Raw genomic sequence first — 25,564 nt, forward strand, 5'->3', positions numbered from 1 at the left:
GATAAGTGACTGTGTGAAGAGAATTCCAGTTTTGATTAAAACCCACAGACCTCCAAGCTTCGGCTCCCACTTGAATAAGGATGAGGATAATATTGGCAGGAGAAAACGAAAACATCCGATGATATCTGAAGCAGAAGTGTGGCAGGGTGGCAGCTTTGGGAAAGGGGTTCACAGCTTTCTCCTGGACAGGGTCTGCTGTGCCGAGCCCTTGGTGGCTCCACTCCCTGCAGCCCTGGGAAGGGGTAAGGCAAACTCAGCCCGTGGGATAAGAATTTTCTGGAGGAGTGGACGAACGCGCTCACTAAAACGGGCTCTGCAGGGGAACGAAGGCCATCGCTGGGTCCGGCTGTCGGGACTCAGCCTCACGGCACACCCAGCCGCCCGGGGAGGGATGGAGAGCTACGGGGGTGCGGCGCATCTCGGAGGGGATGTCAGCCAGCGCTCCCTCAGTGCAGGCGCTCTCCCTTTAAAGCAGTCGCGGGGCCGAGAGCGGGAGGAGGCGGGGGCGGGCGGGGGGCGCGGCGCCTCGCTTCGGCGGCGGCTGCTGCGGGAGGTGGCGGCGCCGCGGCGGCGAGCGGAGCCCGGCAGTAGCCGCCAGCCCCGGGGTATGCGGGTGAGCGGGAGAGGAACGCGGAGGAAGGCGGAGAGCGGCGGGGAGCGGGGCGAGGGAGCCCGGCCGAGCCCTCCCGAGCGGCGGAGGATGCGCCGAGCCCCGGGGAGTCGAGCCCAGCTGCAGCGCGGCGCGTCCCGCCCGGCCGCCGCCCCAGCCCGCGCAGGTAACGGCGGCGGAGGGGATCGGGGGCGCCGGCATGGGGGTTGGTGGGGGGAGAACATCCATCCATCCTCCCGGAGCCGGGGGGGACATCCACAGTCCCCGGGGACCTGCGGCTCTGCAGCGCATCACTCGGCAAGTGGGACTGGATCCCCTCGCAGCGGGGCGGGGATGAGGGAAGGGTCCCTCCGCGGAGTGAAGGGCGCTCCCGGCGCGAAGGGCTCTGTGGGGCGGGCAGAGACAGGGTGGCCGTGCTCTGGGTCCCCCCAATGCCCCGAGGGGCTGGAGGCCCAGCTCGGAGCAACGGCAGATGCTCAGTGCCAACCTCAAAACCACCCCGATCGAAGCTCGGCTTTGAGGTTGGATGCATCCAGCAACCTCAGGCAGCTGGCGCAGGAGACAGGCACAGTGTGGTGTGAGGTGACAGGTTCCCATCTTGCTGCTAGCTCCCAAAACCAGCCAACTTCGGGCTGATGCTGTGGGGCACTTGGCTTCCAGTGGTGCTGGTGGGGGCAATGGGAGCCAGTCCTTGCTCGGACTAAAGCTAGAGGAGATGCCAAGGGTGCCTGGAACATCACAGCTGGGTCCCTAGGGACTGCTGGCTGCATGAGGGATGATACCCCAGGTTTAGCAACAGCAGGGGTTCCATTTGATCCCAGCCAGACACTTTGTTTTCAGCTCTCTGTTCATCAGAGGATCTGCCCGGCTAGGGGAGCTGCCTGCGCGCTTCTGACATCGTGCTCCCCTGCTAAATTAGGGCAAATTGCCAAGCTGGGCCCCTGCTCTCTTGCCCATGTCTCTATTGAGAAACTGAGTCTCATCTCACGTTCCACGACTTGTACACGAGCAACCCACCACAACAGCGACTCGAGGGCCCCAGGGCTCTCCTTTTATCTGCTGCGCTGCCAGTGGAGGAGAGAGAGGTTTAATTATCCTCAAGTGTCAGTTCAAGATAGATCTGCTGGGACACAGCTCTTGGCAGGTGCAAAATAACAGGACGTTTTCATGCATGGGAGGCTGAGCTGGGAACAGTTCAGTGGTTTAATTGGAAGGGTTCATATCAGGGTACAGAAAATGGGACGGTGCAGGCTCCAGCAGTGATCCTGCTGCTGCAGCTGTGGGAAGGGAAGATGGATGCTGAAGGCTAAGAACTTTCTCTGGTGCATTGTTTTGTGGGCTTGGAGCAGAGAGGGTGCTCCGGGCTGGTAGCACGGCCTCAAATCCTGTGACCTGTGAGGTGCTGATGTGTTTTCAGCCTCACTTTGGTTCTCAGCTTTTCAGTGAGCTCCCATGAGAGTCCTTGCAGGGCCACTGGGAGATGTGCCCTGTTTTATGGGGCATCCAAGAGCTGAGAACGAGTGAATTGCTCCTGAACCAGGGCACTCTGGGGCTGTCTCCTGGGCTGTAGCTGTCGTCGCATAACCTCCTCCAGCTGTGGCATCCCACAATGGCCATATTGCTACCACAAAATGGGACCTCTTTATATCCAGACCCTGTAATCAGCCTGGTGTGGGACACTCCAGCACAAGAAAGAAGGATGCCTTATTTTATTTAATTTTATTTAATTTTATTTTTTATCAAGATGTGCTGAGCTTTTCTCTGTGCTCATTCCCGGGGGACCACAGGACAGATGTTATAAAGAAACCATGCTCCCATCTCTTCTGGCTCCTTAGAAGGGATGTGGTATCCTGATTTTTCTGGTGAAGTCATGGTGTTGTGCTATTGTAGTCAGGTTCTTTGTTTTAGCGTCCAACATAATGAATTAGCTGTACTTCATTTCAGGGCTGGGTGCAACAAGCCAGCCCTCATGCAGTTCCTAAAGCACAAAACAGAAGCTGGCGTTAGAAGTCTGGGGTTGGTCCTCTCTCATCTACAGCAATCATGTTCTAGCCCCCCTTGCTAATTGCTGCTGTCTTTTTCTGACACTGTGAGAGGACATTCAGTAAACTTGGTGAGTTTTGTAGTTGTGCTGAGATGCTGTTTTCAGGAAGACCCAATTATTAAATGTCATTTTGGCATCATTCCCTTCATGCTTGTGCTTGGTGAACGCTGCCATTTGCTTGTAGCCATGCTCCAGTCCTGCCAGAGTCACATCCCTCCTTTGCAAATCTGCACTAGTGAAACTTGTTGGCTGTTGCTTGGGTGAAAACCTTGTGGATGCTCCTGGTGCTGTGACCTGTGTGGTGCTGGCCCTGATGCAGGAGTGCAGGGTATCTGGCTAGCTGTGGCTCGAGGGAGGGCAGCTCTGAGAGGAGGCTTTCTGTCCTTTGTCCTAGTTGACTGTGCCCGAGTCTCTGACAAAGGCATTTTGCAGGTGAGACTGAGGAGCAGATGCTCCTCCTTGCTTCTCCTTGGAGGTCAAGCATCTGGGAGATGGGCTGGACCAAGTAAGAGCAGCACCCTCGCTCATTTCAACTCCAACAATCTTTTGGTGCTGCCTGTGACAGGAACATATCTAGACTTGATATATATCCCCTGCCTTGACTTTGGGCTTTGGATCAAGGCATAAGAGCTTTTGAAGCTTGCATACACAATAAGGGGGAAAAAAATTAAAACCACAATCCTCAAAATGTTTGCAAATCCAAGAGCTTATCCTCACTCTGGGTAGGAAAAACTAACCAAGGGTAGGATCAGTAAATCACAGAATCAGCCACTTTCATCATCAAACATCAGGGCTGGGACACAGCTGGCATGGAGCAGCATAACCACACTGAGTCCTTGGGAGTATGATCAGGACCTGGCACCGTGGGTTTTTCCTTTAATACCTTTTCAGTGAGCAGCTTGGCAATCAGCAGGGATCCCAGCCATATGTGGATGGGGTTGGGCTTCACCTGGGTGTGATGGAGAAACAAAGCTGCTCATGGAACAGAGGACCCCCACTGAATGAACCTCTTACTGGGGCTCTGTGAAGGACAGTGGCTCATTCAGGGCCAAAGGGGCTGAGTTAATGTAAGCCCCCACCTTTGTCAAAGGGGTCTGATAACTTCAACCAATAACTGAGGTGCTGAGCAGGGAGAACACCCACCCTTTTAGCCCAGGGAGGAAATTTAGGCTGTCCCTGCAAAGCTGGGAACATCTTATCTACAGATCAGCACATCAGTGCCAACAGTGAGAACAGTCAAGGGGCTGGTGGTACAGCATCCCATCAATTTAGCCACTCTCCTATATCCACTTGCCACCAAAGCCCCTCTCCAGTGAGGCCAGTCCCTGCTGCTGGTGAGCAGGGGCCATCCTCTCTGTATTGGGGTGGTGGGGAGGTGGATGGTGCATGGGGAGATGTGATGGGATCAGGCTGTCCTGGCACATCAGTGGTGCATGATACCCTGAGGCAGCCACTGCTGAAGCTGACTATGTGGGATGTGTGTAGCAGCAGTGGGGAGAAGATGGGCTGGCATCTGGCCTTCAGATCTGTCCTTCTGTCACGCTGAAAGCAAACTCAGAGCCAGAAGTAGGGCAGGTGACACCTCTGTCACTGGTGCTTGTGCTGAGCCAGGCTGGTGTGTGCTCCACGGGCAGCAGTGAGCCCAGATTGCCCTGGGGCAATGTGCCAGTGGAGCAGGACAGCACATCTTTGGTAAAGTCAGCAGGGACTCTCAAGCCCAGCCCACAGGGAGCACTGCAAGGCTGAAGGTTTTTTCCCAGGGTGTTTGGACTTGGGGCATCAGCTGGAGCAACATCATTGCCCGAGCCCCCAGTGGTGTCAGAGTCTGGGGTCAGGCCAGTCCATCTGGAGTTTCATGGCATTATCTCTTAAATGCCTTTAACTTCAATAGGATGGCCTGACTGATTGGATTGTGCTCTGTAATTAATTAGCTGGGTGTGCCGTATGGGAAGCAGCAGCATCAGTGGGATGAGAGGGGAGGAATCTGCTGGTAAGAGCTGTTAAGCTTCAAATGTCCATTTCTTGTTAAACCAGCCTTGTGCAGCATTAGTCTCTGGGCACAGGGGGTTAGTTCCAGGGTCGTGGCCCTTTTCCACAAGGGGAAGTGTTGTTTTGCTGCCTGTGTCCTGAGAGCCCCAACCAACTTGCCTGGCCTTGGGGACTGTTAGGAGGGAAGAGCTTGTTTGGGCTGGGATGTTTTGGGATGGTGCCCCCTCCTGCCAGGGTGACAGACCCTGAGGATGGCTCCAGGGGTTAGGATCTGCTGGGCATGGCTGGCAGAATTCCCATTGCTCTTCCTTCCCACACTGGAGCCTATGGGCTTCTCCCCACTCCCTTCTTGCTCCCAAACTTGCCATGCCTCTGCTCAGCTTCTTTGTCTACTTTTACCATCCATTTGTGCCTTTAAACAGACAGCATCCCCCTTAGGGTGGTTCTCTTCCTTTGTGTTTACTGTGGGGATTAATCTGGAGCTGCAGCGTAAGGGAAACCTGCAAGGAACGGCTCCTTGCTTATTGTTTGATTTGGGAAATGCTGCTGGGCTGGGCTCATGTTTCAGGTCTGTGCTGTTTTTAAGGGGTCCATTTTGGGAGTGCTGTGGGAAGAGGGGGTGTCCCTGTTTGACCTGGGCTGGGGTCTCTCCTGGGCATGGCATCCTTCAGGCTCGCTCCCTCCCTCGCTGGGTCCTGTATGGGTGGAGGAGAGAGGGCTCTTCTCAGGGTGCCTCCCCTGTTTGCTGCTCAGGTGCCCCCACCAATCCATCCAACACCCATGTGTCTGTCTGCAGCCCTCAGGTTCCTCCAGCACCCATTTGGAATGTGGTGAGCTGGGATGTTTGCTGCCAACAGGCACCTCTGTGCTCTTGTAAAATTTCAATCTGGCTCATGATGGGGAAGCTGAACTTTGCCCTGAAGTGCCTGCTCAAAATGGTCCCTTCACCTCTGTTTGGGGGTCTGGGATGGGCTCTCCCACTCCTTGGTGCTGCAAGGAGGTGTGGAGGAGGGCAGTGTGACACTCCAGAGGGTTGTTGTTGCCATCAAGCTGGAGAAGAGTTGTAATGCCCTCTGCTCCAATGGCTGATAAATCTTGGAGGAAAAACCAAAGAAAAAACAACAACAAATAAAAAGTCATGTGCCTGCTCAGCTTAACCCTCAAAGGAAAACCACGTCATTTAAAAAAGAAAAGCTGTTAAAAATAGAAATTTTTAGCAGAGAATGACACTCAGAGGAGTCAATGAGATCCGTTTCAAGAGCTGGGAAACAAAATGCTCCAGGGGCTGTGAAAGAAAGTCTTTCCTTTTCCAACTCCCTGAGTGTCAGGTGTGGCTCCTCAAGCTTGTTGTTTTCCATCTGGCTGTGCCAGATCCAGCAAGGCTGTGGTGGTCACTGGCTGCTCCCAGCTGTTTGCTGGAAGTAGGGAATTCACCATCTTGGAAGGGGACAAAGCTGTGACTCAGACTTGTGTTACATCTTGCCTTGGGTTTCCCACTCACCAGCAGGGCCAAAGGGGAGGTGGTGAGCCCCACGGAGCATCCCTTCCTTATTTATTTAATTTTTAATTGGCTGAGGAGCCCTCTCATTTGCTTTGGTTCTGACTAATGAGATGTGCCTCGCTTTGACAGCGTGTCACAAGCAATAAATTTCTCAGCAGCTTCTGGGCTGCGTGGATGCCCTCACGCTCTTGCCTTGCTCACCCTCCTTCACATCACCCTGTGCTGCTGCCCCAGCCCAGCCCTTGAGCAAAGGAGAGGAGGGTCGGGATGAAGAGTGTGAAATTGGTGATCTCTTTGGGCTAGCCTCAATTGGTGATCTCAAAGCTGGGGATTTGGGGGCTTCCTATATTGTTTGTCTGGGATGGAAATTGGAAAGTAGAAATCTGTCAAAGACACAGACAAGCTGTTGTTTAGCAGCCATGATCTCTGTTGCGTTTTCCCAAAGATCTCAGCTGTGCCTCAGGGTGTGAACATTGTGCCAGGCTCCAGCTAATCTCACCAGGGGCTTGGGCTGCCTGGCAGTGAACCAACATGCCAGTGAAGATCCTATGGAACACTTTCATTCCCATTAAAAATGCATTTTTTTATTGGAAGGTTTTGCAGGAACATGTCTCCTTTGGTGAGGAAAGAAGGGGATGGTCTCCAACAGGAAAATCTAGATGGACCCATGATTTTCAAAGTGTTTTCCAGGGGGATTTACCAAAAGGGGCCTGGTTGCTGCAGGGGTGTGCAGAGATGGAATTCTCCTTCCTTGCCATCCTGCTGAGGTCAGGATGTGGGGCGCTGTAGATGTTATGTGATGCTGATACAGGTGAGGAGAAGGGTCATGGGCAAGCTGAGGGCTGCCACCTTGGGGCAGAGATGCTCAGCCACATCTGACCAGAGCAGAAGGGGCTGGATGCTGCTTTGTTTGAGGGTGTGGATGCCTTGGTGCTGTTTGTCACCTCTTGCTGGGTGACACTAACCCTCGTTAAGGGACTGCTTGAGGTTTCAAATCATTGATGGGAAGCACTAACTATTAGCACTTCTCTTTGTATTCGTGATGGATTCTCTTTAGGCGTTGCTCTTAGTGGCTCTCCACTGTTAGCTTTTGTTTTCTCCTCAATAGCTTGTCTAATAAACGCCATTATCTTGGGCACAAATCTACTTCATGTCTCAATTCCACTTGGCGAGAGTTGGTAATAACAGCTGAACAACATCCTTTGAAAAGGGACTCTGTCACCAGCAGCCCTGGATGCCACTTCTCCGCTTCCCACACTTGTCCCCAGAGCAGATAAAGACAAGGGGAAGGCGCGTGGCCAGAAAGCAAAAGGGACAGCCTCCTGATAAATTGGATGTCTGAGCAGTGCCGGCAGCAGTCAGTGCAGCAGCTCTGGGGATCAGGGCAGCTCGGGCCCTGCCACCTTGGTCATTAGAGGAGATGTGCTTATGGCCTGGGATCCTTCCTAATTCCAGCAGATTAGAGGAGAAGGATGGTAGTGAAAGGTGATGGCTTGTAGGGAAGATCAGCAGTATTTTGTACAGCTTGAAGGAGCTTCTTATCTGTGGCCAAATCAAGCTGTTGCCTCTGGTTCTGAAAAGGCTTTAACCGGTAGCTGCTGGGTGCTTACTGGATTTTGGGTCAGCCTGCAGGTCTGTGAGGGGAAGTATTAAGGCAGCTCCGTGTTTTGGCTGAGGGCAGCACATTCCCAGCCCATGGAGACCTGACCCTGATGTCACTGCAGTGACTTTTGTTACTGTCCCTACTGCATGAGCAGATGAAGCGGAGGGCGAGCAGTGCTTCAATTAGAACAAATTTTATTTATTTCTACTGGACAAGGCTGCACTCAGCTGCTGTGTTTTCAGAGGAAATCCTTCCCAAGGAAGAGTTCTCATTCTCAGGGGGAAAGGGACCACAGATAGGAGCAAGCTGCCCCACCTCCTCTCAGTTGTCCATTGCTGGGATGTCTGGCTGCTTCCAGTATCTATCCCCTCCCTGAGTTATAAATACTTTATCTTCTCAGTGCCTACTGCATCAAATATTTTTTTGTTAAATGGCATTTTCTTTTTCTATTTTTTCCTGACTTGGTTCTTGTATTTCAAAACACGCCCGCCACGCGCGGAGCGCTCAGACATGCTCTCGGCTTCCCCCCAAATGTAATTGCTTTAAAACTGCAGATAGTTGGCGAAAGCAATTTTCTCTCCATTACAGAAGACTCCAGCTCCTCTCATCCTTCATGCAAGTCACTCTCCCCCAGCCCTGCCTTCTCTCTGCCACTGTGCAATGCTCACCACTGGAGCTGGTGGTACCTCTGCTCTCCCAAATGAAGCTCTCGCTTTTCTGGGCTCAAGTGGTGCACGGTGGGGATCTCTTTGTGGGGAAAAAGTGGCTTCTACCACAGCTTCTGCTGAGCAAGGGCAATGCTCTCTGGCAGCAAAGCCCTTTCCTTGGCTGGGCTGATCTCCCTGGTGGGATGGGTACCTGTGCCAGGCACGTGTTCACCGCGGTTTTGCAGCTCCACCACGCGCACATTTAACATGCTCTTTCTGTCTGCAGGACGTGTTGGGCTTTCAAAGACATTAATGATGGAAAATAAATTGGAATCCGAGAGAAATAATCTTTAGGCATTCTCTGTAGGCCTTGTCTTGCCTTGCCTTCCTCAGCCATGTTGAAGGCTGTGGCTGGAGGGGAATATAAATGAGGAGGAGCCCCAGGTCTCTCTGATCTGCTGTGGTGCCTTGTGCTCAGTGGATCTCGCTGCAGGGAGCCTGTCCACTCACTGGTGCTGATAAACCCAAGAGGGGCTGGAGATGGTGGAAGTCATGAGAAGTTGCTGGACCTTCCTGGAGGATTTGGGGTCCAGAGTTAAAGGAGGTTGAGGCACACCAGGTTTTCCAAGGGTCTGTGCCCTGCTTGGGGGTTTTAGTGTCACTCTGGCATGGGGCAGCAGTTGTCTTTGGTTCTGGACCAACGTGAACCAGGCCCTTGTGTCAGCTGCCCTCACTGCAGATGGAGTTATGGTCACAGGTAAACAAACCTGAACATGCTCCATACACACTATGGCTGCAGTGTTCCCTGCCCTGTGCTCAGACCCCCTGAGGTGCTGTTCTCCTGCTTGGAGGAGAAGGTGTGATCCCCCAGGACCACTGCCCACAGCAGGCAGGGATCATGCTGGTGGTTATCATGTCCCTGCAGAGGCCAGCAGCATCTCCAGATGCACCCAGAAATGTCTTGTCTGGGCACCCTCACAGCAAGAGAGGATGCAGTGGCTTTGTCAGCATCAAAGCTTTCGGTCCCTGGAGGAGAGCCAATGTGCCATAAAACCTGCTCATTCCTCCTGCCCTGCTCCTGCAGAGTGAGTGCAGAGCTGGCATGCACTGGGAGCCCACAGGGAGCCATAGCTCACACTGGCCTCTGGTGAGAGGCTGTTAAAGCACTGCTGCCTATCTTAGCTGGCCCCTGGGCTGCTCTTGGACATGAACCAGCCTTGTAATGAAAGCTTTCTCTAGGTCTGTTTGCTTTCTGAGCATCAGTTTAATGTCTGAAAAATCCTGTTGCAGCAGAGCCCGGAGCACTTCAAAGACACTGCAGGAGAGGAGGGGGCTCTGTAGGGACCCTGCCTATGCCAGGTGTGCTGAGAAACCTGGCCAGCCACCACAGCCAGCTTCCTGCTTCCAAGGGATTTGGCTTGGTGTGTTGAGGGAGACACTGAGCTTTGCTCCCACAGCACAGATCCATTGCTGTGAGAGCCTTGTACATACCATGTCCTCCCAGCCTTGGATATTTGGAGATGCCTATGTGAAGAGCTGAGGGTTTGTGTGGGGAGGATTCATGGTCTGAAACCTGCTTTAGTTGTCACATTAGCATGTTGAGTGCTGCTTGTGCATCCCTCTCTTAGGGGATGATGATGCTGGTGGCTTCCACTTCTCACTAGGATGGAGTCAAGACTGTCTGGCTGCTCCAAGGTGCTCCACAGCTCCCCAGAGTGGCGCTTCTTGCAGTGGTATCCTCCCAGTCATGTATTTCTGTGTTGTCTGAATGGTGTCAAGCTCTGAATGAGCTCGGGCAATTTGTTTTATAAAGCAACGCGCTAAATATGTCAACACTCAGCGCATGTTTTTAATATAATATTTCAGATTGTTTTGAAAGAAGCCAAGATCCTGCTTTCCCTCTTCATTAGGAACATTTTATGTGAAAGAGATGAACAATAGAGAGAGTTTGCCAGAGAGAAAGCTTTCCCAAGTATTTGTTGCTGCTGAGAAATCAGCTGCTTTTTACAAAAAAAACCCTCAATGCATAACTATCAGGGCAATTAAGCAGCTTGTGAGCTGCCAAGGAAGGTTGTAGAATTGGCTTTGCTGGAGATGTTGGAGGCCAGGCTTGACCGTAGCCATTGGGTGTGCTTTAGGCACAGTAAATCCCAATTTCCAAAGGGGGAATGGGCTAAATAACCCACCAGTAGCCCCTGGGCTCCTGGGAGTTCCACACAGACAGTCTGAGCTGCTCTGGCATGAGCAATTCCAAGCTGATGGAGTGAGTGGGTTTGTGAATCTCATGCTGTTTTGAGCCAGAATTGATGGCTTTGGCTTTTAATTCACTTCCCAGCAGGACCAGGGTTGGTTTCTGTCCTGGTCTCCAGCTGGGAGATTTGGGCTCCTGCCATGGAAAGGGTAAGACCTTCTGCCTGCCTGGTTGCAAAGCTCTGTTCTGGCTGATGCTACTCAAAAGAAAAGAAACCCAAAAAATCCCACTGCAGTGCTTTCATCAGGGAAACTGGGTTCTTGTCTGTTCTCCAAAGAGTTTCTCTTTCATCACAAGTTAGAGGAAACTTAGAGGGAACTGAAAACTTCCCTCTTCAATGAGGACACACCTGGAGAGATGATGGGAGGAAGCTGTTTCCAAAGCCCCTGCCAGCCCTAGCTCTCTTTCCATCAGGCCTCCTCAGCTGAGGTCCCAAGAGGTGTTCTGGGATCACTTCCTTATGGAAGGGAGGCCAGCCAAGAGCCTGGAGCCTTCCTGTCATGGAAAAGCCAGTCTGAAAGGCAGGGAGCCTCAGCCTCATTAGCTGGGGTGGTTGGCACTGGGGAAGGGGACCCTGGAGAAGAGGGATTTGAGTGAAGAGGGCAATCCTACAGCCAGAATCACCCCACGAGAAATGCTCCAGAGGCAAGACCATGCAGATGTTGGCATGACAGCTGGAATGTGGGCTGTGCTGGGATGCTCTGACCCAGGGCAGGAGAGAACTGGCTGGGTGGCCCTGAGGTGAGACCTGGTGTTTTGTGTGTGTGCTCACTGCAAGATGCTGCTGGGCCTGGGCAGAGGGTCCCTGGGGATGCTGCTGCCCTGCTGCACCCAGGACAGGCAGGATCTGGTTTTCCTTCACCTCCTGGTAATCCTGTACTCAAATATTCTTCCTGTGGATCTGGTTTTTATCTTTGTTTTATTTTTTTTTTCCACTCCTAAATGGAGTGTTTAAGCCTATTCTTTTGTTTTCTGTGAAAGGAGCAGTAAATCCTTTATCCTGCCTGGCTATTTCTGTGTGCGTATTTTCTCATTGTGCTCTAGCTTGTCAGCTGTGTCAAAGCCCAGAAACCTTGGCCTCTGCTGGACTTCAGACTTGGATTTCTCTGTGTTTAACAACACAGACTCCTTTGGACTAACAGTTCTTTTTTCCCCCCCTTGGTGTTTTTTGTTTTTTTTTTTTTTTTTTTTTTTTGCAAAGAATACCTGGTTAAAAAATCCCTGACAAGAAGGAGCGAGCAGCGTGGTTGTTGGGTTCATTCCCAGCACATCATGCCAGCGCTGGCAAGCAGTCCCAGGCAGCCTGTCCTCCTGTCCCCCCGTGCCTCTGGGGTGCCAGGGCTGCCCGGGGAAGGGAAGGGGAACCCCCCTGGGTGAGGGAGCTTTCTGGAGATTAGCTTGGGCTCGGCGGGTGCCTAATGCTCAGGCAGTGGATGTGATGAGCACAAAGGCAGGATTTCAGTGGGATTAGCTGGGCACAGGATGGATGGCTGCCTCTGTGTTGGGGCCATGTGCCAGCTCTGCCTGCTGTGCCCACTGCTGGGAGCAAGTGTGGGGTGTCTCCTGGGGGGATCTGATGGAGGGGCAGCCAGGCAGCCATCCCCATGGCTGCAGAGAGGAGGAATGGGCTGTGGCACTGATGGCTGCAGGAGGGATCAAGGATGGTGGCAAGTGAACTGCAGCCCACACTGTGTCCTGACAGTGGTGGCAGCAGCCTCAGGAAGCCAAGGGAAGCTGTAGAATTGGCTTTGCTGGAGATGTTGGAGGCCAGGATTGATGACTGGGCATGCTTTAGGCACAGTAAATCCCAGTTCCCAAAGGAAGGAATGGACTAAATGACCCACCAGCAGCTCCTGGGCTCCTGGAAGTTTCAGAAATGTGGTCTGAGCTGCTCTGACATGAGCAATTCCAGGCTGGAAGAGTGAGAGGGGTTGTGAATCTTGTACTGTGTCAGGCCAGAATTGATGGCTTTGGCTCTTCACTCACTTTCCAGCAGGACTGGGGATGGGCTCTGTTCTGGTCTCCAGCAGTGAGCCCAGCAGCCAGTGACCCACATTGGCTGGGGTCAGCTCCACCAGCTGTGCTGGTGCTCCATGAATGCCATGGCAGCTCACCAAACTGGGCAGCATGGGCCTTTGTGTGAGAACAAAAGAATAAACAATGGAAACTATGATTAATTAGTGCAGCTAATTAGCAATGTGCTTGGCCTGGGCTGGAACTTGGTGAGGCGCCAAAATCAGAAGCAAAGCCACAGGAGAAACTCTGATTGGAACTGCTTTGGGGAGGGAGCAGGGAAGGGGAGAGGATGCTTTCCCAGCACCTCTTTGCAACTTGCCACACAGACAGGTCAGACTGGGGCTAGCACTGGTCTTACAGCCTGCAGGTGCTGCTGTTGCCATCCCCAGCAGCATCCTCCCATTCCCCGGTGCTGCCTTTGCTGAGACATCACTTCCCTGGCCACAATCAGCATCAGGAGCTGGGCGTTGCACCAGTGCTGCAGGTGTTAATTAATGAACCCTCGTTAGGGTCGGTGGGGTTGCCTTCCCCATGGAATAGGATCCTGCTTGTTCATCTTCCCCTGCACAGTACAGCTGCATTTTCTTTGCTCTCCATTTGCAAATTAGTCGAAGGACCACGATCAGCAAACAAATTTGCAGTGAGCTCATGGTGGGCTTGGAGATTTGGAAGAATCCTTGGCAAATATTTGCCAGCCTCCACTGCAAACCTCGTGAATACTTTTCATGACAGAGAGATGCTGGGCTTAGCTGCCAACTTGGGGTAGGATGGCAGACCTCGGGTAGGGGATGGCTGCTAAAAAATACCTGAGCTAAGAGGTGTTTTTAACTTGCTTCCACCCTTCTTGTCCCCTGCCCTCACACTGTGCAGCGTGGAGATGGGATACACCTGCCCCCCATGCTGGATGGTGCATGTGGGTGTGAGGGCCAGCCCATGGGCACGGGGACATGGTGACACTGCACCCACAGGTCAGCATAGCTCCCACAGGCTGTGGGACGGGGCAACGGGCAAGCACCCCTGTGACGGCGTTCACAGGGGTTTATGGACGAGGGAAGAGATGAGGATCTGACTCCATGTTTATGATATATATTACATTAAAACCATACTAAAAGAATAGAAGAAAAGGTTTCATCAGATGGCTAGCTAAGAATAGAATAGCAAAGAATGATAACAAAGGTTTGTGGCTTGGCTCTCTGTCCGAGCCTGCTGGGCTTTGATTGGCCATTAATTACAAACATCTAACATGGGCCAATCACAGATCTACCTCTTGCATTCCACAGCAGCAGATAATCAATGTTTACATTTTGTTCCTGAGGCCTCTCAGCTTCTCAGGAGGAAAAATCCTAAGGAAAGGATTTTCCATAAAAGATGTCTGCGACACACCCCCACAGCTGCTTTTCCCTCCATGGGGCATGGGGTGAGTGTGGGAAGGGTCCCTGTGGTGGCCTTTGATGTCACTGGTGGATGGGCAGGCAGGAGGTGGCAGGGATGGGTTTGGCCCTGTGGCCACAGTTTGGCCCTGGGTCCCAGTGGGCCCCCAGTGCTGCAGGGGACAGTGGTGGGGCATGTGGGCTCGGGGGGCTCTGCTCTGCTGTGCCCACCCACCCTGGCATTGTTCACCTTCCTCGTGGTGGGGTGGGGATTATTTTCATTGTATTTTCAGTAATACCGTCATTTGGGAGATGTGTAATAGTGCTTTTAGTAATTTTTAAGGGTCTGTTTTAATTAGGGAGCTTGGACTAGGTGACCTCCAGGGGTCCCTTTCAACCCTAGCAGTTGTGTGACTGCAGCTGTAGCAGGATCACGTCATTGCCATTAAAAGGTGGCTGCACCGAAATGCCATTTGCTCAGTGAGGTCTGAAGCAGTGCCCTTTGGAGTAATTGGGAAATGTGACCCCTTTTCTTAGGACAGGACAGTCTATTTTTCAAGGTGCCATCACATTATTATTAATTTGTTAAACACTGACTGCTCAAAACTGTTTGAGACGCAAAAAGAGGATGTGAGTTCTGCCTTGGGGACCTCACCACTAAATAAATGTATTAAATCAAACTCTTGCTGGAGAGGAGAGTGCTGCATGTGAAGCTGGAGCTGGTTAGAGGATGGCTGGATGTACCACCTCCATCAGCAAAGGGTCTTGCTTCCCTTTCAGTTTTGAATTTGGGAGGAGTGGTCACAGATTGGTGGGTCAAGGACCTGCTTTCTCTTAGCTTTTCCTAGGTGCCAGTGGAACCCCTTGACTTGTGAGGAATGGAGAGAGCTCCCCTTGTCTTGTGAGACCCTTTGGCTGGGCCTGTTGAGCTGGGGGGTCCTTCCCTTGCATGTTCATGGTTGTGTGCATCAGCACAGGCCAGGGCTGCTGCCCAGGTGAGCTTGTGCCTTCTGTCCTTCCCCACTAGTGATGCTGGAAGCATGTCACACCCTCTGGGAAAGTGCTCCCAAGAATCCCCCTGTGCCTGGCAGGAGCCCCTTGGGCCGTGCTGGACCTCTTAAGGTATCCACATCTGCTCAGTGTCCAGATCCAAGCAGATCCCACTGGTTTCCTCTCCTTGATGATGGGGAGGTGGGGAAATAGGAGCAATACAGAAAAATATCAATATATTAAGTTCTTCACCTTCCTAACTTTCAAGTCAGCCTTTCTGTGGGGTTGGGTTTGCTTGGTGTGCGTTTCCTGACTGAGACCTTCTGTGCCTTCCCACCCACAGCCCCCTGTGCCCTGGAGCCATGAGCTGCCCTCAGTGCCCGCAGAGCCACCAGAGCAGCCTCCCAGCCACAGCCCCACGGCACTCTTAGGCTTCCCTGCCCCCCTGGAAGGTGCTCATCTCTGGCCAGGAGAACCAGCTGCACCTGCACCCAGCCTCCTGCATCCCTCCCAGGTAAGGATGTCTGTGAAAAGCAAAGGAAACCAAATTTCACTTGGCAAATTCAAGTGAAATCAGGTTGTTGCTGTGTTGTTGCATCTCCTACCTACTCCTTTCCCCCTTGTTTTGCTGGGAGGAAAGGTGCTGGCCTGGGGATAGGAACTTCTCTTGCAATTAAAAGGTGATTTTGAAGATGAGGTAGTTGCTGGTGAAGCCTGTTCCTTGCAGACTGTATCCCATTGGAATTTGCTCATAGTTTTAGAAACTACTCTGCTGCTGCAAGGAGCCAGGCTTGGGTGGGACTGGTGCCTTGTGACTGCCTCTGCTTCCCTGATGTACCTCCTGAGGATAACTGTGTATAATTTTCCTCTTAACGATGCTCTGGAGGCTTCCCAAGCACGAGCCACCTTTCCTCCCAGATGTAAAAGGTCTTTGGGGTATTGGAGGCTTCCTGTGATGGGAGAGTAAGGAATGGCTGGGACAGAGCATTTGGGGGCGGGCCAAGTCCCTCTCCCAGGGAAACACCCTTGTCTGTTCCTTGCACTTGGCAGTAGGGTTTTATTAAAGTTAAAAAAGTAGAGCTCAGCTTGTGGGGAGTGAGCAGGGGCTGAGGATGATGTGGCCCAGCTGCCCTCCTAATGGCTACAAAATCAGTATTCATGGAAGAGGAGTGGAAATTGGGATTAGAAACCAAAAACTGGTTTCTGGGGTGGTTTTGGAGTTGGATATTTTTGGGGCCTCTTGTTTTCAAGCTTCTACATGCAAACAGAGATGTCAGCTGTGTGCAGTAGCATATGAGAATAGCAGCTTCTCCATGTGTGATCCCACACATGGGCAGAGGAGTTGAGGCCTGGAGGAAGATGAGGATGCTACCAGCTTGTCACAGGATGAACATGGGCATGACACTCCTGTTTTGAGAGGTCTGTGAGAAAGTCACAGTGGACCCAGAGAGCTAAAAGTACAAGTCAGAACTGTGACCTGCCTTGTCCTGGTTCACTTTGGGAGCTCCCTACCTGGAACTGGGATCAACTGGGATCTCCAGCTGGGAAGCAGAGGCCAGTTGGCACTGGGGAGACTGACATCCTCAGGCTGTAAATCTCCAGCCACCTCTAATCCTCCCAGTAGCTCTATCACTGCTGTTTTCCTAAGAGTTATTTGACTCTTTGTGTTGCACTTCTCAGACAAATGGTTTTTAAATAAAACCTCTGCTAACTCGTTAGGCCTCCTGTCCAGGTCACTTCCTGCATGGGTGATTTATAGGGCTGCTTTTAACATTTTATTAACTTTCAATCACTGGGGCCAGTCAATCAGAGCCTATCCCATTAGCTGTGGTGAGTGGCTGCCCGGGGCATCAGGCTCTCCTGCTGCCTCCTCGCTTCTGGAGAGACCAACCATGGTGAGAGATGGGAATGAGCAGGAGGAGAATTTAGATAAGGAGGAATAGATCTGGGATGGATAAGTGAATGCATAAGGGTTAAGGAGATAATGGGGCCTGTGATCATATCTGGGAAGGTGGCTTATCTCCTGCTGTTTCTGTGTGATTTCTTGGCTGCATCTCCTGCAGCATGTGCTGAACCTGTGGTGATGGGAGAGGAGTGCCAGGGCTTGGTAAGGAGGCGGCTGCTCCACACTGATGGCAGCAAGGCATCACAGCTGGAGCATCCCTGTGTTAAACCCCTCCTGTGACAGTGCCAGAGAGAGCCTTCCTCCTTGCTAGTGAATTTGTAAGTCCCTTTAGCTCCTGGCAGCCCATCTGATCCAGTGGGCTGCCTTGAGCCCAGTTGCCTGCTATCTCAAACTCCTCTGCATCTTTTTCCCCCTTGGAGCTGAGCAGAGCCAAGCCCTGCAGCCCTGGCACAATGGTGAGTGGGGCTGAGCAAGCAGAGACCAGTCCAGCTGGGAAATCCAAAGGAGATGGAGATTGTAAGTGATGTGAGGCTGCAGCAATAGCTTTGATTATCTCTGGTTTAGTTGCTCCTCTCCCTGCCATGCCCTGCCTTTGTTCCACCCGTGCTCAGAGATGTTATTCAGTGGAGTTTTCCAGCTCTTAGTAACAGGGAGAAAAAAACCCTGAACTCCTGCACAACCAGAACTAATGAGCTCTCTCTGGAAATAAAAGCATCCTAAGGACAGCCTTGTGATACAGAACATCCCGTTCTCTGTGGCTGCTCTGGCCACTGCCTCTGAGCGATGGCCCAGCACAGGGCTGTTGGGAGCTGAGCAGAGCTGTCACCTCCCATCCTTCCCCCCAGCCATTGCTCATGTGAGGAACTGAGAAAACTGAGCCATGGTTTGCTCCTCTGGCAGAGCTCTGTTGTGGGGACAGGGATTTGGGAACATTTGTCCAACACTGTGATGCAGTCTATCACCTTGTGCATCCTCTCAGGACAGAGCAAGGAGGGTCACATGTCCCCACAGGTCAGGACCAGTTCTTACTGGCTTGGAAAGGGATTTGGGGAACAGCCTGGCTCCCATCCCTGGCTGGAGTGGGGAGGTGTAAAAAGGTGGGCTCACTGCAGCCCCTGTGTCTGAGGGAACACAGACCTGCAGTCCCTGAGGGCTGTCGGGGTTGTCAGGCATCTGGCTGGGAGAGAATTTGTCTTGCAGCAAAGCTGGCATCTGAAAGCCATCGCTTCTGATGTGCCCATGATTTGATGAAACCTGTGTCTCCTTTGTCATTCTTCTGTCTCTGTCTCAAATCCCAGAGCAAAGACAGAGAACTTGCTCACAGAGACAAGCAGTTTTTTTTTTCCTCCACCTTTAAATATTTATTCTGAGCTCTCAAGATACACACGCTGTGATCTCGGGGGCCTGCCTGTGTGTTGGTAGCATCTTCTGCCTGGCAGAACAGGGCTGGCTGTCCTTCCCTCTGGGGAGCACAGGCAGAGCTTACTCCCCCTCCTACTGCCTTGTGCTGGGTCCCAGAGGAGTGGCATGAGGTGTTCACCTCTTCCTACACATGTGCTCCCATGGGAACAAACCCAAGAGCCACAAAATGCTGTCCAAAGAAGGTGTGGGTTGTAAGCTGCCTTTCTGGGGCTGAGACAGAGGTAAAAGAAGCCTGGTCCATCTGGTGTGCTCTGTTCCAAATGGCACCCACCCCTCTGTCCCCTGCCTGACTTCCCCATCCCTGTTAGCACACAGAGCTGACACTGGAGGCTTTCCTCTTCCTCCCTGCAGCTTATCAAGGTCGTGCAGGCAACTGGAGCAACACTGCCAGGCTTGGCTTTACAGCCTGAGCTGTGCTCAGCTGTGGTTTTCTCTCCCTTCCCTCCTTTCCTTCACTTCTCCAAGCCTTCCTGGTGCTGCTGCTTGGTACACAGATTGCAGGAAGAGCATCCCCATGCCACTGGGGGCATGTGCCTGGCATGCCAATGAGGAGCAAGGCTGGTGCTGGCAGCTCAGCCTGGGCTGTGCCAAAGCAGAGCCACACTGCAGGCACTGTCCCATGGTTCCCTTCACAACAAGAGATGCAATCCCATCTGGCTGCAACTGCCACCTTCCAAGCATTTTTCCTGGAAGCTGGCTGTCCTGCAGACTGTCTCACCTCTGCTCCTGCTGTGGGGTTTTCTGCACTCAAGGGAGAGGGGATTTTGCATCTGCTCCTAGTAGCTGGAGTATGGTGATGTTAAACTCCTAGGAAAAAAGCCAGGAGCTGGTTTCTCAGCAGCTCTGCAAGGGATGAGAGGATGTCTGCCTTTCCAGGTGAGTACACAAATCGCTACCTCTGCCTCCAGCTGCTGCAGCCCAGGCATCCTGCTCAGCAGCTGGCACTCATCAACACAGAGCCTGTCCCCAGCTGCCCCTGGCAGTGCCAGCCACGGCCTCCCCGGGACCTGCACGGGTGTGGGCACCGATGCAGAAAGAAAATCCTTTGCAGAGGCCTAGGATTGGATGGCAGGTGCAGCTCTGCCAGGAGATGCCTTGAAACCAGCATGTAGCCAAAGGCAAGAGGAGGCAGAGCAGACAATAGCTGATGTAGTGAGATTTTTTTGTTGTTTTTGAAGAGAAATAAATTAATGCCAGGTCAGGAAAAGTGAGCTCCAGTAAGCTGCAAAGTGATGAGGTTGGGACCATGGTGGTGTTTCCAGGGCTGCTTTTCTCACCCCTGCCTGCCCTCTGCCTGCACCCACGATGGGCTGGCAGCAGCAGCAGCCCTCTCAAATCTTGCTGAATGTCTGAACAGAATGGCCTCATTAGCAGGGAAAGTTTCCCCAAGATAAGTTAGTGCTGCTGTAAGAAGTGCAATTATCTCTTTTCTGCTCTCACAACTGTGGGCATTGAAGTTTCCTGCTCTTACACCATGTCATGGCCGAGCTCTTGTGCACAGGAGGGTGCCACCAGGAGAAAGAAATTATAACAAGGACATTTTTTAGAAAGAAAAAGAGGTTTTTTTTTCATTAAGGATTTGTTACTGCTTGGTTATCTCTCTGTATCAGAGCTGCTGTGACATGCAGAGTGATGCCAGCCCCTGCCTCCCCATCCTGGTACCTGCCTGCATGTGGCTTGGTTGGGACGGTGGCAGAGAGTGTTTTTTATGGAAGGCAGAGAACCTGTGCTCTGTGTGTGTGTATCTCAGCTCCTGCTCTATCTGTCCTCCTCGTGGTGTCACCCCTTGCCCAGGGCTGCAACACCCCAGGGCTCTTCAGCTCCAGTGGGACTTTTCACTGAGCAGTGCATTCACAGGAGCAGCCAGTGCCAGCAGTGCATCTCCAGAGTGAAAATCTGGGGCCTGAGACTTGTAGGAAATATTCCTTCAGGATTCAAGCTTTTCCAGTCATTGGTCATTTGACCATGAGCCATGGGGAAGGCTGCCAGAGCACACACAGAGGATGTTTGCAGCTGGATATTGTTACAACTTAGTAGTGAATGCTTGGGATAAGTCATATTTCATAAAACCGGCCAAGAAAAAGATTGGTGATTAATTCTTTTTAATAAACAATGGTGAGTAGTGTGGCTTGATTTGAGCCTGACTGACTTTTACAGTGATTCATGGATTTTTCCACAGGAAAAACCACCTTTATGGTGATTGCTGGTGTGTGGGGTGCCTGCTTGCTGTCATGAGTAATTCCCCCCAGCTCCAAAAGCACCAGGGTGTGGAAAAATGATGAACTTCTCCGCAGGAGCTGAGAGGGAGGAAGGGTGTGCGTGGCTCCACCGCCACAGCCAATGACTGTGTCCCTTCAAAGAGCATTGGAGGACGTGGGAGAGGGGGAATTTCACTGCCAGAAGTGCTGAAGGAGGCGAATCTTACGGAAAAACGAGTGGAGCCGAGATGTCCGTGTGCGCTGCTCTGGGCTGGCCAAGTGAGGCCAGCTGGGACCGGTAATGGTCCTCTTTGCACCGTGCTGCCCCAAACACCTGAGCAGGAGTGTCCCAGCGTGCCATCCCTATTAAACTGGTTTTCCGTTCTTTGCAGCCCCCCAGGCTGGAAGCTGGCCAGGCTCCGTGGCGTCGTGCGGCTGCGATTCAGCTCCGGGGCGGGAGCGTGCGGCCGGGGGCGCGGTGCGCGTCTGTGTGATGCTGCTTTTTAAAACCCGCCGCAGTGGGATGGGGAAATGCCGGCCGAGGCACAGTCAGAGGTGTGAGCAGAGCCTGCGCCTCGCAGGCGGGAGCCGGGGGCGGCGGCAGCCCTTGCTGCGGTGTCGGGTTTGTTTTCTGGTTTGGAGATGAAGGCAAAAAAAAGCTGTAGTTCTGCTGAGATGAAAATTGAAACATAATTTGGTTCCTTGGTGAGGGGTTTTTTGACTCTTGGTGACAAATATAGGTATTTGGCTAAAAGTTTGAGTTTCAGAGCAACGGAAAGGAAAGGTGGCACAATGGTGGGAGAAGATTGTGTAGAGATGCAGCTGTGAAGGAGGAAGAAGGAGCCTCGAGGTTGGTCCAGCCTCTGGCTGATACATCCCTTGGTGCAATAGCATCCTATGGCAGTGTGACTCAGGCCACCAAATGCCCAGCCTGGTCCCCTGTCCCTTCAGTCACCCTTGAGCACCACAGGGGCTGCATTCTTTGGCCAGCACCCCGCTCCCTCCTCATCCTCCTTCAGCCCTCCCTCCACCGCAGTGCCCATCCCGCATTCATTACGGTGCCCATGTACTTCTCTAAGCCCAATATACTTTGAATTACTGCTCATCTATTCCTCTTGACATCCTCATGCTCATAACTAGGGAGCCTGCATTACCCGTTTGCACATCTGTCAAGCTGCGTGTTCCTTGGCCATTTCCAGAGATACATAAAATTGCCCGTGGTTATGACATTATTGACAACCCACCCCGTCTCCTTCCCCCTCCCCAAGCCCAAATGGCTGCCTGGCTTTATGAGGATTGATATTTGGGCAGTAAATATTTTAGAGCCTCATCTGATGAGTGTGTCTGTGCGGGTGAATACATTTGTGGCTGAGGACAGATGTTGGAGCTATCTTCATTGGAAATGCAGGGCCTTGTCTTTCTCCCTCCTGCCTTTGCAGCATCTCTGTCATCTCTCTGCAGCCTCTCAGTGCTGCCTGTTCCCAGTGGGAAGAAGGGAAAATTTAGGGAAAAACCAAGCAGAGGTTGACAGGAAGCACAGAAGCTGGCAGAGCTCTGTGAATGTTGCATTGCTGCTGGGCTCCCATGTACAATTTCTGTGGGAAAGTGTTTTTCTTCCTTGAACCCAGGGAATCTACCAGTTCCTGCTGTGCTGGACAAGTAGCTTCAGCCCTTTTGAAAGAAGACTACAAGTATCAGACTGTCTGTGGTTTCCAAAGGATATATTCTAGCTCCTGTTCTGAAAAGCTGCTTCATCACCCAAAGTTTCAAAATGTACTTCAGTAAATGCCACTAATGAGGAAACAACTCGGGAGTAGCACAGGCTGGGTGATCTGAACCATTTTCTTATCTTGCTGAGAAAAGCAAAAGAGCCCATTTTCAGTTCCTCAGAATGATTTGCTCTCTTTGCTTTCAATCAGCAAAACAGAGTGATGCCTAGGGAAGAGAAGGACACTCAGCTTCTGCAGAGTGAACTGGGGCTGGGCTGAGGTTTTGAGAGTCACAGCTCTCCTTGGGCTGGATCTAAGCTGTGTTAGGGAGCTTTCAAAAATAAGTCTGCACTCCAACTCTCTGGGAGTTTTGCTTGAGCTACCAAGCAGAGTTGTCCTTGTATTGGGATCCCAGCCTGGGATGGACTCTGATCTCTTCCCTTCAGTGAGGACAATGGCATGGGGATTTGGGATGAGCCCTCTCTGCACACAGAATGGTTGGAGCACATGCAAGGCAAGTCAACCCTGCTCCTTGATTTCTTGTTGCCATTTTGCTGCCTTTTTCCCTCTCCAAGCCTGGAGCAAGTGCATCCAAATGTGTAAAAAATCAGCTGCCTGGGGGCAGCTTTGCAACCCTTTAGTCCTAGTCCTTGCAATCCCTTGGAGCCTTTGTCAGGAGAGCAGGAGCTTCCAGGCTTGGTTCAATCCCTTTGTCAGGAGAGCAGGAGCTTCCTGGCTTGGTTCAGTCCCTTTGTCAGGAGAACAGGAGCATCCTGGCTTGGTTCAATCCCTTGGAGTCAGGAGAGCAGGAGCTTCCTGGCTTGGTTCAATCCCTTGGAGTCTTTGTCAGGAGAGCAGGAGCTTCCTGGCTTGGTTCAATCCCTTTGTCAGGAGAGCAGGAGCTTCCTGGCTTGGTTCAATCCCTTGGAGTCAGGAGAGCAGGAGCTTCCAGGCTTGGTTCAATCCCTTTGTCAGGAGAGCAGGAGCATCCTGGCTTGGTTCAGTCCCTTTGTCAGGAGAGCAGGAGGTTCCTGGCTCGGTCCAATCCCTTTGTCAGGAGAAGGGGATTTCCTGGCTCTGCAGTGGGTGCTGTGCTGGGCTGGTCCCTGCCACGCAGGGTGAGTGGTGTGGAGGCTGCTGGGCTGGCAGTCGCCCCCTGCAGCACGTCACCCAGTGCCAGCTGTGCCAGGGCGTGGGTGTCCCTTTCCCGATGGGAGTGATGTGTTTTGGGGCAGGGAGTAGGAGGGAGTGTTTCTGGTTGCTGCAGCTTGAGGTCTGAAACTGTTGTGTAGGCAGTGGGGGTCTCCAGGAGGGCACATGGATTTCCAGGGGTGGCCCGTGTGCCAGGGAATGTCACCTGCCTGCTTGGTGGCCGCTGTGCTGTTGAGTGTGGGCGGTTGAGTGGACCATGGAGTCCGCTGTAGCTCTTATATCCAGTTTGCTCATTGAAGGAGATATCTGTGTCATCAAGGAGCTGTACAGGACAGCTTTGTGGAGGTGCTGGGAGAGTAGGAGGTGCCCAGCTCCCTTTGCAAGGGCTCAGTGTCTCCACCTCCACAAAGCCTGGCTGCAGGAGCCACGTGCCGAGGGGAGGGGTTCAGTGGCCTCATTGAACTGCCCGATGAAGGATGCTGCCCTGGCCCTGGCCAGTCTGCTCTTTTACAGCACTATAGTATCTATTTATTTATGATTTCCGTGGGTGGTGTTTTGGATGATCTATTGAGCCAGAGTGAGATATTTTGAGGCACAGTGAGATATTTTAAAAACATCTCATCACTCTGGAAATATCCATGGTGCGATAGCTGTGTATTAGTCATTCGGAAAGGGAGTGATTTCAATGAAAGAAAAAACATTTCATCTTGTCAGAGCATTTTCACTCACTGTCTGCCAGGCAGCTCCTGTCAGTCTTCAGTCTCTGTGGCTGGTTTTACTCTTCTTAGGCTCTGCATTTTTTATTTTCTAACAAGAAATAAAATAAACCCTCTAATGGATATTGGTACCTATGAACTCAGCAATTGTTAGTGAGAAAGACTCTGTGAAAAGATACAATAAACCCTCTTTGTACTGGATTATTTCCCATGGGATTATTTCTCTCAGGGACTATCTGCATTTGGAAGGAGAAACTCCTTCTCTGGGTATTGAACCTTGAAAAAAAACCCCTGCCCTCCAAGATTATTTATCCCCCTGAAAAGTGAGAGTAACTCCAAAACCCTTGAATGTCAGCTGGAGATGCAGAATTAGGCTCACAGAGAGCAGGAAGAGAGATGGTTTTCTCTTAGGCAAAAAAAAAAAAAAAAAAAAACCCAACCAAAAAAAAAACCTGTTAGAAAACACAAATGATGAGGCCTTGTCCTCCCTGCAAGGGAGAACAGCTCAAAGCCGTTCAGCAAATGAAAAGCCAAATGAGCTGTGAAAACCTTACCACCATGGTAGGAGAGATTTTCTCTTGGAAGAAATCTGCCACAAATCACCTAATATTCAGCTTAGCACTGCCATTTGGGAAAATGCTCATCATATTCCCCTGGTCCCTGCTGCAGCTGATGTGTGTCTGTGCCTGGGTTTCTCTTGCACAGCCTGCACGCCCAGGGGGAGGTGATTGGGCCGAGGTGCTCCTGTTCTTGGATCATTCTCTGTAATCAGGCAAAGAGAAGTTGCACTGTAGTTACACCCTGAGTGCTGTTCGCTGTTGCTTTGAGGGGCACAATTGCCATTGCTTCATGCAACAAGTAGATAACTGCTTCAATGACTCAAAATGATCCCTTTGTGGATAAATCACAGTGTTGATATTCCAGGTTTTTCCAGGGTACAAAATAGTAGAATCATAAAATCAGTTTGGGTTGGAAGGAACCTCAAAGCCCATCCAGTGCCACCCCCTGCCATGGGCAGGGACACCTTTCACTGTCCCAGGGTGCTCCAAGCCCTGTCCTGTGTGGCCTGGGACACTTCCAGGGATGCAGGGGCAGCCACAGCTGCTCTGGGCACCCTGTGCCAGGGCCTCACTACCCTCAAGCACATCTAAGGGCACCTCCCTGGTGGGCATGGGGTTTTAGGGGATGTTCCTCTGCTGCTGTGGCTGCCCCTTGGCCATCTCCTTTGGTACTGGGAGTCTTGGCTGGGTTTTCTCTGCACCAGTGCTGAGCTCTGGCTGCATCCCTGTGCAGGCCCACCCCACTTCCAGCCACTGTGGCCATAGAAACTCCAGCCAGGGCTGTAAAATAGCAACTCTCAACTACAGAGCAGGAGAGGGCAGGAGAGAAGCAGCCCTGGATCCCCTTCATGCCTTGGAGCCTTTTCCCCAGCTCTGCCAG

At 52.1% G+C, this 25,564-nt stretch overlaps 1 protein-coding gene across 1 annotated transcript in view; it reads left to right on the forward strand.

Annotated features, from left to right (window-relative positions):
• The first annotated feature begins 582 nt into the window (after nucleotides 1–582).
• Nucleotides 583–25,564, forward strand: part of LINGO1 (leucine rich repeat and Ig domain containing 1) — a 155,851-nt gene continuing 130,869 nt past the window's right edge. The window contains exons 1-2 of the mRNA XM_058033025.1: nucleotides 583–776; nucleotides 15,365–15,535. The gene's annotated coding sequence lies outside the window, so the exon portion shown is untranslated. The remainder of the gene's footprint in view (nucleotides 777–15,364; nucleotides 15,536–25,564) is intronic.

Source organism: Melospiza georgiana, chromosome 13 (genome assembly GCF_028018845.1).
Source record: "Melospiza georgiana isolate bMelGeo1 chromosome 13, bMelGeo1.pri, whole genome shotgun sequence".
NCBI classification, from domain to species: Eukaryota; Metazoa; Chordata; class Aves; order Passeriformes; family Passerellidae; genus Melospiza; species Melospiza georgiana.